The sequence below is a fragment of the Tinamus guttatus genome, unplaced genomic scaffold (assembly GCF_059628265.1).
Source record: "Tinamus guttatus ecotype Peru unplaced genomic scaffold, ASM5962826v1 Tinamus_guttatus_pri_ptg000150l, whole genome shotgun sequence".
In the NCBI taxonomy this organism is placed as follows: Eukaryota; Metazoa; Chordata; class Aves; order Tinamiformes; family Tinamidae; genus Tinamus; species Tinamus guttatus.
Genome location: NW_028288684.1, coordinates 17312016 through 17331022, shown reverse-complemented (window position 1 = coordinate 17331022; position 19007 = coordinate 17312016). Strand labels below are relative to the sequence as shown.

At 42.9% G+C, this 19007-nt stretch overlaps 1 protein-coding gene across 4 annotated transcripts in view; it reads left to right on the top strand.

The window, feature by feature from the left end:
• The window catches only part of FAT3 (FAT atypical cadherin 3), a 378200-nt gene that overhangs the window by 170993 nt on the left and 188200 nt on the right, over nucleotides 1-19007 (top strand). The gene's annotated exons all lie outside the window — the stretch shown is intronic.

Below are 19007 nucleotides of genomic sequence, written 5' to 3'. Positions count from 1 at the left end.
CAGTCCTCTCGCCAGCATTTGCCTGGTGTTTACCTTGTCTGTTGTCTGCCTGCTACACCTCCTCACCTTGATGGGGACCATAATGAGTCAGTGAACTGTTTCATAGAAATAGGCTGATATTTGTCAAAACACTTCAGAGGATTCATGATCTTGTCGTGCTTGTTGTAATGGGAGATTTTGGGCTTTATTCCAGGACTTTTAGAAAGAAGTTTGCTGGCAGTTTCTACAAACCAAATAGTGTGTTGGTGGAGGATGCTCCTTTTTTTGTTGTTGTTATTAGGTATTTATTTATTTATTTATTTATTATATCTGATGAAAATTTGAAAACCCAAGAATGTTTTTATTTGGGGTAGGTAAGAGATACTCAGTAAGTAGCTTTTCAACATTTGGCTGGGCACTCTCATCGCAGTATGTGAAATTGAACGGGATGGGGATCTTTACAGCCATACGCCCAGGTGAAGGAATCGCTGAGCATGTGTAATCACTCTGTTCAATCTGCCGAGCCCTGAGGCACAAATCTCACTTATTTTTAACACTTGGAACGGCCGAAGATGGCTCTCCCATCTGCATCCCTTTCCTCCTCCAGCCCGCCCCGCCGATCCCATCTGGGCAAACGAGCAGAGCTGGGGCTCTGCGTCGTGTCTCGGGGCTCTGCGACGCGTCGTGCTTCGCGCCGCTCTCGCTGCAGCCCGCTCGGCCGAACGGCTCCCGTCCCCACGGCGGTTTCAGGCGGTGACAAGCGCTCGAGGCCGGCACGCCGCAGTCCCCACGGCCCTGTGCTGTGTGCCGAGCAGGGGACAGCCTCAGTTTGCCGGGGCGCCTCGTGTCGACGGGGGAGCAGGGGCTCCGGGGGCACTTCATCACTCCGCAGCGGAGGAGGAGAATACTTTTCCCTAAGAAGGAGATCTTCATTCTCTTCCATTGCCATTAACTCTGTGGATTGTTCATCTTCATTTTACCCTGAGAAAATTGCTGCCTGAGAACTTAACTTAAAGGCTTTGCACTGATTCGCATTACTATTTTGGCAACCCCTGAAGGGCCCCCATTGCATTAGTTGAACCTACTGGCTGGTGACCGACTGTGATTTGTCATGTGTGTGGGGGATAAATCATCTCCCTCTATCCAACTCATTTAGCTGTGAAATGCAACACATCGAAAGCTGGGAAGGTCATCGCTGCCTTTTTTTTTTTTCCTTTTTCTTTCTTTTTTTTTTTCCCCTCTTTGAGCATGATCAGGCTGCTTGTGCGTGCCATGAGGCGCCTTGTTCCGAGAAGGGAGGTTTATCCTTTCGAATGCACATGGTTTCATCCTCCCTTGTAAAGTACTGAAGTGCCGTGAGCTCTGCCTGTGCTGCACGCAGTGTCAGCATCAGGAGGCTTTCTCCTGGCATCCCAGGCACAAAATCGTAGCACATTTGCACTAGGGAGGGACCCTGTGGTATCTGGCCAGGCTACTTTTAATCATGTCTGTGTGTCACATTGGTTTCTATAATGGTTTACACCAGGGTTGTTTTATACAGGCTGCTCCTGCACACGCAGAAGAGATTTGCAGCGTGCCAGCCCCGTGTTCTTGCTGAGATTTAGCAAAGCTGTAATTCATGGAGCGCTTTGCACGGCAGCCTTAGATGCTGAAGTGTGCTGTGTAATCAAGATTAAAAGGTTTAATGTGAACCCAAATATGTAGTGATTGCAGTGTAGGTGGGTTGAGTGAGTGTGCTGCTGCCTTGGAGTGAGGAAAGTTATTTCTGAGAAGAGGATCTTTTATCTTCTGCGTCAGCCTGAAAATTTAAACAATGCCAACAAACTGACATCTTCCCCTTGTGACTAATCAGGTGTTGAGAGGCAACATGAAAGCGGCAGCGGCATCCCACATTTTTTACATCCTTTCATGGTAAGCATCAGAAATTGGCCTTAAATAGAAATGGGAAATTGGCTGGGTGCTCTTGTGGTAATGAGAAATTTCTCAGATGCCTGACTGCTTCGGCTTTGCTCATGTGCCTGTGGTTAAATCTCTTGCTAGATTTGTGCTCAGAAATGAATATCCCCCAAGTTCAAATCATTACTGGTCTCAGACAGAGAGGCACGAGAGAGGAGTTTGCTGTTCTCTACAGTGTAAAGAAGCGTGGATAGTGGATCAAAGAGCACTGCCTTAGATCATCTGGAGATATTTGAGCAACATGTCCCACCACATCTGGGAATAAAGCATTGCTAGTCCTGGCCTCTGGTGTTCTGTTGCTGCCTCCAGAGCTTGGTGCTTTACCTCGACAAAGTTTGGTTTGGTGTAAAGTGCAAACAGAGCAAGGCATAGCTTGTTTTATGGCATGTGTCAGGTGGGTGAGTGTTAGTTCAGGTGTCTGCACAACACGGCTATCTGCAGAAGAGATGAGCAGGGTAGACTGAACTAGGCAGACCAAACGAGGGGGATGATCCTGCTTCTTTTGAGACAGTCCTTGCTGCCATTAGGAGGAATCCTCTGGATTTTCCTGCACCGGGTTGTGGGGTGTCCTGTCCCCACTGTGGTGTATTCAAAGGTGTAGGCACTAAGGGAATAATACAGCACATGAGTATGGGTCAAACCGTACATCACCCATGCAAAAGAGCAAGGCAGCCTCGTTCTTCACAGTGTCCACCCTAAAGGCAGCGGGTCCGATAGAGCCGCGCAGGTTGCATTGGGTTTCTCCGGGCAAGGCAGCCTCGGGCTTCGTGTTGCAGATACCTCGTGCCCGGGGTGGGAGCAGGAGGTTCCTGCTGACGGCGCCTTTAGGAGTCCAACTGCCTGCCTGGCAGTGCCTGCGTTTCGGGGGCTTGGCCTGCGCCCTGCCTGGGGTTGGAGCACATCTGGCATGTCTCACGTGGCTTTTGTAAAAGGAGGCCATTGCTGGGTGGGTTTACATTTTTAAACATTTCTAAGCGCATGACTGTAGGACAGATACCCTGCTTAACCTGAACCGAGCCACTGAGAATCTCTAATGGATAAATAACCTTTTAAAATAACAAATCTTGGACTCTTAAACCCTTTAGATGCCCGAAAGAATACCAGGATCTTCCTACTCCTCCAGTTATACTCTCTGACATGCGGGTTTTCTCTCTTACCTTGACACTTGTGCAAAGTGGGAGGGCTCAGTCCCGCTTTCACACTGCCAGATAACAGCAGGTTTTACTGCTGTGGTTAAATAAATGGCGTTAGCTGATGAGGAGAGGTCAGCAGTGCACTGGTGGCTGGACAAGAGCAGGACGGAGCAGGTCGTGGTGCAGCCGGAGCAGCGGGGCCGGAGCGCGCCTGGGATCACTGCAGCGGCACCGCGGAGCCCGGAACGGGTGCTTGGGGCGAGACGGTTGTGGAGGGAGGTAAATAAAACAGATGATGGAGTAATAAAAAAATGATTGATTAGGGCCATAAATCCTTATTTTGATTTCATGTGTGCGGGTGTTAATTTCACAGCACAGCATAGTGGTAATTTACTGCACGGATTTATTAGTTTTCTGTCCTCTGAAGAAAACAATGAATTTTAATTCAAACCATTACATTATTTTTTAGTGTTCCACATATACTGAACAACCTCAGTAAGCTTCTCTTCAGTCTTACGTAGATTATATTAAGAGATATTTTAACCAACATGCCAGCAGAACAAATTTAGCTCTCATTCACTGCAATTCTGTTGAAGTTAATGAAACTACTGTAGGTTTATGGCTGTGTGTATGAGAAGTTTGGTCACACCTTGCTTAGTTTCTTGCCAGCACCAATTACTGTTTTCTCTGTTTTGAAGCAAGATGCACTAGTGCCTTTAGAAACTTTATATCTAGGTCAGAACAGCTTTTCAGGGCAGTGATTCCTTCCTGCTGAGTCTCTGAACTGTTGCAAGCTGCACCTAGATGTGGAAAGAGACTAGATATTTTCTTGCTGAAATAAGTATGTATAGAAGGTAATGTGGGACTAATAAGGGTCATGAATTGGTAGATGTGAGCACTAAGGAAGGAGCCTCCTCTAAGCATGCTTTGTTTTTCTTTCTTTTACACTTGGTGAAACATCAGCTATATGATCCCGCTAGGATGCAATAGCAGCCTGGCCATGCCAGTTTAAAAGAATATTTCCTTTCCCTGCTGTGCAGCCCCGTTTTTACGGATGTTTTTGTCTTCTGCTTCTCAAGGAATCTCTGCACATGTTCTCTGTCCCCACAGGCTGAGCTAAACCCGGTGCTCCCCTGTTGTCCTGTGTCCTGAGGGCAGTGTAGGAGGTACAGTTTTGGTTGCCCAGAGGCTCTTTTCAGCCCAGAAATCTGGGTGAAGTGAGTGCAGTTACGTGTTCAGGAGGGCACTGCTTTGGATTCTGTGGGAAAGCCTGGCTTGTCCAAAGCCCACATTTGGATGTTTTTTTCCAGCAGAGGAGGGCAGTTGCACACTTCATTTTTTTCCAGTTCTGCTGGGATTTTTAAGTGGTGGGTATCATTTCAGGGGGACCCAGCTCGCTCTGGGAGGCACTTGTCAGTGAGCTGAACTATCCAGTTATGAAGGTTCCGGCTGCTTTGCCTTTTAGGTGGTGCAAAATGTCCTGCAGACAATGACTGCGGGTGGAGGCAACTTCGTTCCAGCCACAGCATGTTGCATTTTTCAGGGTTAAGCCCAAGCTACCTTGAGTTGAGGCAGAGGCTACCATCTATAGCATCTATAAGTTCCGTAAAGTAAGGGGTATTTAAAACCTCCCACCATATAATAATTAAAGGTAATACCAGACTACTAGGAAAGATTAAACAAATTTACTGTGTTGCTTTTAATGGGCTTCATACCAACAATATCAAAATGAATTTAATACTACCTCGGTTCTTTTGTCACTGTGCTCTTTTAAGAGCTATTTCATTTTCACTTTTTTGTTTTAGCCTGTTGAGAGTAGGTAACTCTTCATGTCCATTCTCATACTTAGATTCTCCTCCCTCCCTGCTCCCATCTCCATGTGGATGTGCTGCTGCATTACAGGAGATCTGTCTGAGATTACGGTTGACACTGCTCATTCTGTTAAGCCCTTTCTTGACTTCCTTTGAAATAAAATATTAGATTCTTCATCAAGGAAGGACTTTAGCTTCTTTTCTGCACTCTGTATTCTAATCCTCCATCCTCGTCCAGGGAGGGAGCCTTTTAGGCACCATCCTCAGCAGAATGGGAAATATGTCTGAGTCTGCCGGGTGCTGCAGGTCGGGCTCCGTGCTGGGCTGCACGTTGCCTGCTGCAGTACGGTGGCATGGTGGCTGCTGGCATGGCAAGCGCGTGTGCTTGGCGTGGCTGGCTCTGTGTGCAGACCTGTAAGATGCTCGTAAGGCAGCAGCGAGGATCCCGGGGGACACATCCGTGAGGGTCTTGCTCACTGCTGCTGTAGGTGTCTGCGGCTCAAGGGACCTGTCTTGTGAGACCTTGCAGAACAGGGAATCATTGACTGTGGGTCTCTTAGATCAATGGTAAATTTGTGGACGCTGGTTTCCTTTCCTTCCTCTGTTTTTAGCACTGCTTGGACAGGTGCTACATCCACTAACAGTTACATGGTTCAGCACAGTATATCTGTAACTAACATTAATCTTGATTTTAAAAGGTGGAAAGATCTTTCTTTTCTTTTAGCTCTCAATATTACTTTAATGTATGGATGTTATGATTATAATATGCTCACTATTAAAAATCCAGCTTCTTCTGAGTATATTAAAAACTTAAATGTATGCTTTGGGATGGCTCATTTTTCACTGGACACTGTATTTCCAGTGGTTTGAGCCCTGGGTTAGTCCCTAGCAGATGAAAGGACTGTAAGTGTTGCTGTTACCTCTTTCCCACAGTGGGACTGGAAGTCCACCAAGCATTATACAATGTGTTAGACAAAGCTGCTGCCCTGAGGAACGTGCAGCAACAACAACAATAATAGGAATAATAATAATAATAATAAAATAAGCAGGAAGGAAAGGATGTAAATCATCAAGTCCATCCACTTGCGAATGCATGTTTATTCCCCTGAGTACATTTGTAATTAACTCCTGAGCTGCAACCAGCAGTGGCAAGAGCTCTTACTTTGACTTTGAGTCAGTCACTTACTTAACCTCAATGTTTTTCTTTATGTATATATATGTATACATGTATATATATAAAAATATTATATATATATATATATATATATATGCACACAAGTATGTGTGTGTGTAAATATTTACTTACCTCATGTGATTGTTCTGGGAATTAATCCCCAGCAGACTGTTTGCAGATAAAATGGGCCCTGAAAGTGTAAGCTATTGATTTTTCCAGGCACGTCTCCCTGAATACGCACCCATTCACAGTCTTGTGTTCATGGTCGTGTATTTCTACATAGACAAAAAGAGAATGGAACATCACTTCTGAAATGATGGGATGAAGAGGAATGTGAAGTATTTTTGAACGAAGCAGCTGTTGTCTAGTGGCCAGACCGCTGATTCTACAGATAAAATGAGAGGCTTGGACTCAGCCAAGATGCTTCTTGCTTGCTCTCTGAATACAGTTCAGTTTGCTGATGTCTCTGATAGCAAGAGCTTCCTTTAAAATTGTACTGACAATTGCAACATTGCACATGAATGCCATATTTCTGCAAGCAGCAGATTTAATATGAAATGCATGTGAGTCTCCACGATGACATTGCCATTCCTCTTTCGTAGAAAGAGTCTTCGAAAGTATTTCCAGTGACTTGTCTGGACCATTGCATCCTCACTTAATCAGTGTACCATCTGTTTTAACCTGAGTTTCCCCCTTTGTTTTAACAGAGATAGCAAAGCAGAACCTCTGTGCTATTCAGAACTATATTTTGTGCTGAGCTTGGCTGTATAACCAATTCTTCTGCCTTGTCTGTTAGTCCAATTTCTTTACTTACAACTTTCCAGGCACAATGGTTTGTTAGAATGGGTCAAGAAACCAGCTACCCTTTTCATATGTTGTACTACTCCCTCCCTTCCCACTGATTTCCAAGTTCTGTAATTAGTGTCGTTATGTTAACTTCCAGCTAGACAAATATGATTCATAGAATTATTAATTGATGGCAGAAATGTACTTGAGGTAATTGGATGAAGCTACGCGCTGAATCACGGCCCTGTTAAGCTTATGCACACATGCATATGCTAGGTATACATGTCATCTCTGCCAACATTGCTGTGATAGCAGCAGTGAAGGCCCCTGTGTTACAGCTGCCTGTGGTCCAAGTCCGAGCTCTGTTGGGGAAATGAGATTTTTGAGTTATGGGTTCTGAGACATGGAGCCTTGCGAGAAGTGTGTTCATGTGGGTTGAGTGTGGAGAAGGAGCCGTCAGGAGGAATACAGAGCTCTCATGTTGGGCCAGCCGAGGTGAAGGGTTGAGGAGTTGGTTTGTTTTTGTTCTCTTTTTACGTGCTCCTGCTTTGTAGTCAGTCAAGTGATTTGCATTTAGCTTTTGCCTAACAGTCAACAGTGCTGTGTGTGTCAGTGATTTTGGACAATATTAGAATCAGCACTTTTTTCCCCCTTTTGCTTACTTGCTATGAATACACTTCTCATGTCACCTTAGGACAGGCAATTTAGTGTCCCTACACAGTACTGTACAGAAATGCTCTCTTTGTGTAAGGGAAGTTCTTTGCTTCAAGGCAAGGACTGTAGCTATAATCTACTGTCAATGTAGCATGTGGTCCTGCAGTACTTAGCAGCATACAGGCAAAGATCACGGAGTAATTTTCTGTCTGAGAGAATAGGTTTGACCCATGCTGCATGTGAGTATTTTGAAAAACATACTGGGGAATTGGGAATAAGAAGACAAGGGAAGTGTAGAGACAGGTGTGTTTGCATAAGCCACCACGATGTCAGTAACCACAGACTATTGATTCTTCTTTGTCTTCCATCACGGGGCAGGTTGCATCAGCGCCTAATAAATCTCTGAAGCCTCATCTGTTTGGAATACAGCTGCATTTGTTTTGTTCAAGAATTTAGGTTAACAGTGAATTTATGTTATTTTTCCTCTTCTCTTTGTCTCTGCAATCTCTGTCAGAATTACACAAATATAACCCAAAAATTACTTGTTTCTGTGAAATCATTCTCCCTTTTCTTTCCCCCTTGCTTCTGTGTTTCCGGGAGAGTGTTTTCTTCTCCCTGAAATCACTTGCACAACTTCCCTGAAGTTCGTACAGTTGCCAGTTCTTGCCAGTTAAGTATGTGACCTTAACTGTATAATTGTACAGATCGGTTTGCCATATGTCTAGATGCACAGAGCTTAATTTAACAGGAGACATATATGTGTAAAAATAAAGCAGTATCTAGGGGTTAAATATTGGAAGACCCCTTAATCGCATCTTTCATGTAATACATACTATTCTGCAGAGCTCTGAGAGTTTTGATGTTAAATAAAAAATAATCTCCATAAAAAAGAGCCTGTGTTTTCAGATTTATCATTTGATGGCTTTTGCAATGCTTATACATAGTCAGCTATTGTACATATGTGGTTCCATATCCCCTTGGGAGTTAAGCCTTTCAAGCTGTACAACAATATAGAGAAGTAGTGTTTTTATTTTTTTAAATATTTTTTTACAAATAGGGAACTTTTTAAAAGAGAGAGAGAGAGACCAAGTACTGTGCTTATACCAGCAGTACAGATTTGATCTTAATTTGCCTTCAAAGCCATAGCTCCTGACCATATATGATGCATGCAGCCCAGCCTGTCGCTGTTGAATCTTCACTACGAGGCTGACTCTGTGACACTTCAGATCTTTCATTCCCAACTGTGCGTGCCAGGAGGTTCAGGTCTTGAACACAGGAGCCTCCAGGAGCATCTATTTCCTGTTCTATTTCCCATCCTATTCCCTATGACCCCATCATTCCTCCTGTCTTTCAACTCTTCCTTCTCCTGGTCTCTTTGAATCCAAAGGCAACACGAGTGAGGATTCCAGTTTCACAGAGGCAGTGAAAAGTGAAAGACTTTAATGAAGCCTCCAAGGCATGTGTGGACAAAGCTGACTCATGTTTCTTGGGTGGAAAAGAATAACCCTCTCTCAGTCAAGCCAGTGCATGTACAGCCCTCCCCAGCTTGTCCGATGCTGCCGTGGAACAAGGAGACTGACCCCGATCTCTGAAGCCTCAAGCCACCCCATGACAATTGCACTCATCCTGCTTTCTTGATAGCACGTTTGCTGGTACTTTCCATGCAAGACCAGCTTTGCTCACTGCATTGTGTGAATATGAGCTAATGTCATCTTCTGCTTCAGTTTTGTTGACTTTTAAGAGAAATTCTTCTTGAGAGAATTTTTTTTGTCAGAAAATTTGCATGCAAGCAACCTATGCTGCAGTAATTTATTTGTATGGTAATTAACAAGTAGCTTTTCAGATCTTGAAGGGATTTGGTTTGGGAACAGCTTATTTCCTGAACTTTAACTTAACAACTTAACAGTAGCAGGTTAACAGCAGTGCACAATCTTTTTTTTTTTTTTTTTTTTTTTTTTTAGTGTAGCCACAGTATCTGTAAGATTAATACTTAAGGCGTGCCCTGCTTTGCAAGTGAATGTTTTGGCTATAATTAATTTTGCTTCCCTTCACCATATGCTTGTATTTTCTGACCTTCATTTGAATCACAGACACTATGTAATAAAATGTGCAGTATTTTTTTTTCTAAAGGTTGCTTAGAAAGAAGCACAGGTGCTTCAGTTGAACGATGTGGTTTGTGCCACCTGAGAATTCAGCCATCTTATGCTTAATACAATATTATGAGACGATGTTGTCATTGCTCAAAGGTGTTCAGGTTATTTATGTGAGGACAAAAGCTTCTTTTTTTTAATCTCTGAGGGCAATTTTTTATGCCTCTCGTTATATTACTCACTGATCCTTTGGGAGAGGAAGCTGGGGACAGAAAATTTCCTCTTTTTCATCTTTGTTCTCTATATCTGTGGCAATTCTTGTGGTGGAACCAGAGGGTGTATTAGAAATGACACTAGCAATAATGGTACCTAAATTGTAGCTAAATTTAATTTATTGTAGCTAGATTTAATTTTATTGAGTAGGTATGAATTAGATTGATAGCAAGAACAAACACGCATAGGTTTATCCAAGAAAAGTACAAGAATGAAAAAACGGTAGATAGAATTAACAGCTTAGAGATGCCTGATAATATGGATCAGCATCTCTAATTTTTTTTTCTTGTAATACTTAATGTAATCCAAACTAATTAAGGGAATGCTGTTGATTAAAGGAAAAAAAAAACCTCTGGCAAACAGATGGCCAAAATTTGCTGTGAGGTAGTCTACAAGGGCAAAATGCAGCTTGGACTCGACATGGCCCACATGACCTGAATATGTGACTGAGTTTGGTTGTTCAACATGGAGAGACCTGTAGTGATTTTACTGCCATCTCGTTAATTTAGATCCTTTCTATCTGATTTCTATGCGGCTCCCTATGATCCCAGGGTTGCAGTGAGAGGACCTGAAGAGCCTTTCATTTGAAGCTCTTCCACCTCCAAAACGATTCTTTTATTTTGTGCTTAGAGTCATTATGCAGATGAGAGATGAAGTCATGAAGAAAACAATCTGTATTTTATTGAACGGACTGTACCAAGACAGGTGCACCAAGCAGAAAACACTTTATATTAAAGACTGTTTCACAGACATCTCAGCTGTGAGCGGACTTGGCTGTCTTCACCATCAGTACTCATGCTTACCTCTGACAGTGTTCCTGAGTAAATAAATACCTCTTACCTCAGGATACCTTAATTTCTCCTCAGTGAGTGTTGCAAGAAAATACTTTTTTTTCTTCATTCAGTAATTAATTATAGATTAAAAATAATTCTTAATTAAGAAAAAAATCTCAATTAAAAAGGAAAAAAAAAAGAGGAAGAGTAAAACCTATGCTGCCTTCTGGGTAAGCCAAGAGTATGACTTATTTTTTGCCTTGCTTTGCAGTACAGCAGCACCTTTTTGCAGCTCTAGATGCGTGCCAGCTCCCTGCTGCGCTTGGCCGCCTGAGCGCGGAGCAGGAAAGATGGTCACTGCACAGAAAGTTTGCAGTCTGAAGTGGGGATGAGACAACAGATGGGAAAAAGCAGATGGGGGTGTAGAGGGAAAAACACGGCCCTTCTGATGAGCGCCGTGTTCTTCCCATGCTGTCTTAGCGCAAGCAGAAGTTGAGCCCACGCTTTTAAAATGTGGGTGCTGGCGTGCTGTGGAGGCCACCAGGGTCCATGGCCGACTCTGTGGGACACGCCGTGGGACGTCCAGGGATGAAACTGGGCAGAGGCAGTTTTCTGGTGCCCGGAAAGAGCCGTGTTGTGCGGCAGGCAGCCATGTAGCAGCGCGGTGCTGAGCTGGGCCTGGTGCCCTGGTGCCGCCATTTTGCATGGGTGGCACCGTCCTGGTGCCGCCATTTTGTGGGCCTGGTGCCACCATTTGGCGTGTGCTGCACCACCCCCAGTGCTGCCATTTTGCAGTGCAAGGGGAGAGCAGGTATTGGCCATCAGCATTGGCCAACTCAGTGCAACATGCATGTTAATGCCTGACATGTATTGAGTTACACAGCAGTATAGCTTGATGTTCATACTGCCACTCATTCTCCCTCCATCACCAAATACTTTTTTGGAGCATTCAAATAGTGAGAAACTACCCAAGGGATTCAAGTAACAATGTATATGACTATAATAGAGTTTTTCTTTGGGACCACACTGTGGATACAAAGCCACACACGAACGATGGGTAAATGAGGGCTCTTCCTGAGGCAGCAGCTGGAGGGAAGTTGCTGGAGGCTCCGAGCAGTGGGGTTGGGGGTCCCCTTAGCTGAAGCTGAGGCTGCAATTTAAAGCTAGCTGCACTGGCGGGTGTCATGGCTTAAAGAGCTGGTACCTTCTGATGACAAATCCGGATGATTCAGCCTAACTCAAGTGCAGTAAATTCTGTGACCAAATCTACCCTATACCCATGCTGAAGATTCAGCATGAGTTCTGCTGCAGCTTATGTAAGGGTTAAATAATCCTTACTCTTTCATCTCATAGCAGGCTGTTTGCTGCTTAGACTCCCTGAAGGAAAGACTGCAAACATTCACTGTAGAACATCCCAGCAAAAAAAGAAAAAAAAATCAAAACCTGTGTTTTTAAACTGGATCTCGCACCTACATGCTTGAAATTATGCTCTGAAGAGTGTGTGTAGGCAGCTGTGTTGGAAGTGGCCTGATTTTTCATTGCTGCTGAGCATACAGCTCCTAAGGCACTCATTAAGAGATGGAGTCCCTCAGCATTGACGAAAATTCAGGTAATTTCTGATTCAGGAATTTCAGCGTACAGTAATTCTGCTGCCTTTGGATAGGAGAGTCCCCACACTAAAAAGAAGCTGCGTGTTAAAAGCCCTTTAGGAATTTTGTCTTACAAAGGGCCTACAAATGTAACTTTGAAGCCCAGAAACGCTTGGCCTTGCTCTGTCAGGCTGGAGGCAGGGAGCAGACGCGAGCCCTCACGCTGAGCTAGGTCATTTTCTCTGGCTACTTGAAAGCTTTAGGTTTTGGCTCATACCTCACATCGCTTTGCTGCATGATTACCTCAACATAGCTGCAGCTCTTCCATTTTATGTTTTAAATGATGCACAGAAAGTGCTTCAGTACTTGTATATTCGTATGTCTAAGGTGTGTATGTTTCCTTGTTGTTTCCTCTGCTTTCCCTCTCTTCCTGTCAACTCCTCATTTCTTTGCTACCTCCTGACTAAGCTAGCAGTGGATGCCTACATCTGCATCTATATAGGGAACTCTCTCCCTCTCTTATACGTGTCCCCCCTCTCATATATATGTGTGTATATGTACACATATATGCATATTCAGTTTATATCTATAGTTTGGGGGGTTTTTTGCACAAATTGCCAAAGCAACACTTTTTTTTTTTTTTTTTTAGTTACAGAACTTTTTGACAAAAAGACTTAAAATGATTTACTTTTTTATTTTTCTTTTAATGTAATGTAGATATTTTTTTTCCTCCTCCTCTCTAGAGCCAGGAATTAAGATTCATATCTTGGTAACTTAACTTCCCAATGATAGCTCTGTGTGTGTGTATGTAAACACATATACCGGAGTTAAGATCCTAAACACTCTTTGCATAGGCAATAGCATTCACTTTTAATTGAAGAAGTTACTTAGACATTTTGAGCCAGATTCTCATCTGTTTTTGAACATGTCTGGATCCTGAGTCAAACCATCTGCTTAAATGGATCACATTATTACAGGAACACTGTGGGTCTTGGTCATCTTTTTAAAATCTAAAGTTTTAAAATCTAAAATTTAAAATCTTAGTCATCTTTTTAAAATCTTATATCACCTTATTGTGGGAAGCTAAAGAAATTTAGTCTATTTAATTTAAGACAAATTTAAGAGGTGATGCCTTCAGAGCTTCAGAGCTTGTATGTGACTATGTGGGGACCAGCTTCTGTCATCTAGCAGATGAGAGACATAAAGATGGCTGGAAGATGAAGGGAGGCTGAAATTCAGACCAGAAATAACATTTTTTTTTCTAAAGTGAGGGTAATGCCACTAAGGGTAGTTTTAGCTGGATGTAGTATGAAAGTGCTGCTGTAAAGTTGTGGCCAGGCTGCAAGACCGGAGAGGTGAAATTCAGCCTTTCTGAGAACAAACGGGAGACAAAACAGGATCTTACCTGGGTGGAAAGCTTACGAGTGCATAACGAATGCTCTGCTTTGCTTCCCGCGTGCACTCTGTGGAAGGACAGAGCTCACATGAGCTCACAGGTCAGCTCTGCCGGCACCCTGGGCCTCATGGCTGTGTTCCCTGACTGCCTCCTGGACCAAGAGCGGGCAGCATGTGGTAGCTCTGTAATAAATCGGTGCTGTGGCCCAGCCGCATTTTGCGTGGAGCCCCTGGAGGGAAGGCCACGTCTCTCCTGTGAATGGATGGTGTACATTCAAACACTCACTTGGGTTCTAAGTCCTTTCCTAGTATGGAAACTTATAAATAAATCAATAAAAAGAAAAGGTGACCTCTTCATTTGTTGTACAGCTGCCTCTATTGCTTCTGTGGGGCCAGAATTAAGAGGGTGTTAAAAGGAAGTTGCCTCATAAGGAATGTGGTGTTTTTGCTCCAACACAGTGGAAACATTTGTAGACCACACTCTTTTTAAATCACTCTTTCAGTGATAGCAGAGGGTACTGGAGCTTTTCAAACTATTCTTGTTACAAATTTTTGGTTTAAAAAGTTTCCTATCTACTGCAGAACAGCAATAAGCACATTCAGTGAGGTGTAGGATAAGAGTGACTTGTTCCATTTCTGAGGGCAAGTAATATTTTATCATCTTGCAGCCTTCCTGCAATTTTGTATGCTGAGCGAAATTAATTTGACTGTTTACAATATTTAATTTTCAATAATTATTCAAGCATGTATAACTACAGACATCTACAGTATGTAGTAAACAGATGGATTAGCAATTGTGCATGTAATTAGAAATTACACTTAAAATACAAAAGCGCGTTTGAATATTCAGTTGCCTTTAAAAATTAACAACAAAAAAAAGTGTAAGTGTAACTAAGTGGCTTAGAAATGTTTTGTGGAAATAGACTACAACTAGGAACCCTACGGAAGTGACCTTCTTAAGTGAATCTTTGACATGAAGTATTCACTTAATTGCACTTGCAATTGCGTATCCGTTTTTTTAAAGACAAGATGGAATTGTTCAAAGTCAGTGATAATTTCTGCTCTGATGTGATGTCAGGATCACTGCAGAATTACTCTCCCCTCCCTTGAGGCAGGAACATCTTCCTCTCCCCCAGGCCTCCCGGCTGTCCCGGGTGGTGCCCGGCGCGTTCTGCACCGCGCACCCGCTGCGGCCGCCTCACGCTGTTTCCATCCCTGCCCCGCCGGAACGTCGGCTTTATTCATGACACTTGAGAAATTATTTTATTAAGACAAGATAAATCTTTCTCAGAAATCATGGAACTGTCAGCATGTGAATGTACCATAAATGAGTAACAGCCTGATCTTATTACTTCAGAGTTTATCCTTTGCCCACCTTGAATTTTGTAACAATCTTTCATTCTGTCTGGTCAGAATTGATTTATGATATAGGTGGCACAGGAACCACAGATAAAAGCATAAAAAATGTCTGTAGCTGATTTTTAGAAGTGACTTTTGAGTAATCACTCTAGATGCTTTTGAAAAAAAATGATATTTTCCCAGTTTTCCATATGGAATTATAATGTAGCCTTTGTGTGTGTGTGTGTGAAATGTAGTTTCAGAAAAAACACCTTTTTTTGTCTCACAGATGCTTTAAAGAAGTGGCCATAATTGCACTGTGGTACTGCCGGTGAAGGAGTCCTGTCCTGCTCGCAGTGCAGTCAGTGGCATTTCTGCCATTGCTGCAGATGGGTGTGGGGCTGAACCTCAGCGCTTGTCTGAGTGTGAAAGGAGGAAGCAGATTTAGCTGGGTTTATATGAGAATATTAGACACAATCTAGATAAGTTTTGGAGCTAATTTCTATGGCCTTCCGACATAGTATGTAAATCAGGTCATGAGTGTGGAATATCCCTTTCTCCCATCTCCATCTCTCCTCCCTTTAAAGGGATTATAGTGTAGCAAAGAAAAAATTCAAAAATTCAGAGCACTCAAAAATTCATTGCAGTTTATTTTATTGTTTTCATTATTTTACCTCTAGGAAAAAATAAACGAATTGAAGATGGTACCTTCTTTTCCTGATAGAGGGATCCCATTATTTTGATAATACTACTGTATTAAAATTTCTTGATACTCTTGTGCTGTTGCAATACTATTCTATTTATTTATTTGCTAGTAGGTGTCATTTTTTTTCTAGGCTTTCTGGCATAGCCGATGAAAACTCTGTTATTCCTGCATGTAATATTTGTGCTTTAGAGATGGAAGCAGAAATTTGTAGTGTAGTAGGATAGTGAATGAGAGGATCCATAACTGTAAGGCCGAAGGGGGTATTGGGTTACCTAGTCTAACCCTCTACATAGATCAAATTGCAGAAAATCACCTAATTACTCTTATACTGAGATCACTAACTGGTGTTTTACTGAAGCTTGTATTTTGATTTAAAGGCTACAGGACCTTAATTATGGATTCTTGATCTCCTCCATTCTTTGAAATGTCTGTTTTATTTTTCATATGAGTTTGTCTGCCTTTTCTTTCCAGCCATTGGTTTTGGTGGTGTCTTGCTCTGCTGGAACAAGAGCCCTTTACTCCTTAGTAATTTCTTCCTGTGCAGGTGCTTATGTGCATTAATCCAATTATTAATTAATTACACACAGTATAGTTCTTAAATGCAGAGAGCCGAGAAAGCAGCACCGGTTTAATTAGTGCCAGATTTTAATTGACTTCCACGTAGGAAAACAGACTGTTCGGCCTCCTTTAAGCAGCGGTCACAGTCCAACAGTGACCTCCAAAGTCTGTCCTCTCCAAGCCAAAACACCCAGGAAAGAGCAGGGTCAGATGTGAATGCTGGGATCCAAAGTAGCTCAAAGACCTCACTGACATTCGCAAGAGCAGCTGCCATTCCAGCAGAGAAACGTGCCAGGTTGTCGTTCCCGTAAATTACTGCTCGTGGCTCCGACTTCCACGGTAAGCTGAGAGCTGTTTAATTTCTTTTCCGTGCAGCTAGGAAGTGCGTGCATATGGCTTAGCCATTTGTCATCCCCTGTGGATACCCCTCCTCCCCCGAAGGACAAGTTAGTGAGTCATTTTTATGACTGGAGACGGAGGGTTTTGGGCTTCCTTTTTTTTTTTTTTTCCAAAGGTCTGGGAGTGATGTTTTGATGTACAAAATGGGACCGCTCCAGTCTAATCTGCCCCCTTAATCGTGTGGTTATGTGTCTACCCATCAAGCTCCCGTATTGATGTCAAGGCTGTGGGCACCTTCTCCATCAAGCAGAGGGCTCTCATATTTGCTTACAGAGTGGTGTGCAGTTCATTACCCTCAAGTGAAACGTGTTATTGGCATACAGCAAATGCAGTATATCAGCCTGCGCTGTCCTTTTGCAGGGTAGGGCTTTATTAGTTAGGGCTTTGCCTTGGGTGTCACAGGAATGCAGGGGAAGTCACCAGTCTGAACTCGGCGTCTCTGAACTCCAGCTAAAATCTCCACCTCAAGATGTTGCCTCTGTTTCCTCTCGTACGTTGCCAGTGAGCTCAATTTTGGAGGATATTACCAGTTTCTCGTTAATGTGAAGTGTGACATAATTAAGATCTGGATTCTCGTCTCAGCTCTGCCATAAGGCCCTTGCGTAATTTGGAAATGTCTCTTGGGGCAGCTTCCTCTGTGAAGAGGTCAAGATTTTATCGGAGCCAGCTGACTTGGTGCCAGCTGCACAGGGCTGATAGCCAGGAACGTAGGGAAATTGGGCCTCCACTTCCAACCAGATATTGCCACTGCTTAAGAGAGTCAGAATATCCGAGGCACAAAAAGAAAATATATTTTTTGTTGTTTTCATTTGCCTTCTGTCTTTGCATAGACTGAACAGATTTTCCAACTTTGGCTGCACAAATACAGTTTTTTTTTTTTTTTTTTTTCTGGGGTTTGTTTTCATTTTGTTTCTTGTAAATGAAAGCTGAGAGTCTCTTGTAATTGCAAGAGTCTCAGGACCTGGAACTTCAGTGCAAATAGGGAGCATGAAGGAAGCAGTGCTGTCTTTGGGAGGAGCAATATTGGCTGTATGCCTGCACGGGATGAAGTATACAGTGGTCACTAGTGTGATGATGGGTTCCTGGCAATGAAATTCAGAGGAGCACAACACTGTGTTGTATTGGTCTATGTGGACAAATGGGAATGATACTATTTATTTGGGCCATCCCTACTATTGACTGTAGTTGTTCAGAGATCTTTGGGATCTTCTAGAGATATTTCTATTATATGTTTATTCTTGCTGAGGATCTCTTACTTCAACCTGGCATATTCACAGGCTGAGCCAAAAGCAACAACCAAAGCTGCAGTTTTTGAAGGCAGAAGAAACTGTTCTGATTTCATAGAGCCACTCAGGGCAAATTCAGCTCCTGTTTTGGGCTGGGCACCTCCTCAGCACTGTGTGCGCCCGGTGCCCCTGGCCGCAGCCTGCCCAGGGCCCAGAGCTCATTGCCATTCATGGAAACTTCTGTGCATGTTACAGAACCACTCAGTGGCTGAAGAAGAGCAAATTTCAAAATATACTGCTAATGGAATGACCTTTTTCCATCCAGAGCTATGACCTTTTATATATTGTGCAAAGTTTCAAACTATTGAACTATTGTACTTTTGTTGTACCTTTTTTTTTTCTTTGAATAAAGGCAGGTAAGGTCATTAAAAAGTACCATTTGCTGCTTAAATTGGTGCCTGAAATGATAGAGTATATGTACTGTGGTGTATATTAAATTACATTATGTTCTGTTGTATTCAGATTTTTACGTGATCCTTTAATGCCATAGCTTCGAAATACCTTTCAAAAATGCATTAACCGATCCATTTAGCATCTCCAGGAAGATACAGGCTTGTTCTGAATAATAAATAATATAATATCAATCTACTCTTCAATACCCAGGTCATTATAGAGTTCATTAAAAAAAAAAGTAGCCTAAAAACTCTTCAAGAACCCTCTGTAATCAACATACAGAGGGAAACCCCTCAAGAGGGCAATTCTTGCTGTTAGTTTGAGCTGAAGAGGGATGAACGGCACTTTGAAGCTCCTAGACAACGAGCTCTGGGCAGGTCCCTTAACATATATTCACTCTGGATGTAGCAGAACGTGTTATTCCAGCATCAGGAGAGGACCAGGAAGGAGAAGAAGATGAAGGGGGTGGTAATTGTCACAATTAAAATTGTCTTTCTCCTCCTGCACAGCTCCTGTGCCCCCAGGTTATCTATTACATGTATGTGTGCTGGGAACGGTGTCCTTTCCCTTGCCTTTCTAGTTCTGGCTCAGCAGCACTGAAAATAAAGGCAGATGTTATCTATTTATTTATTTTATTATTATCATTATTATTTTTTGCATTAAGTCAATCTTCATATTTTGCTTGCCATGGGTCTCAAACAATTAGTTTTGGTC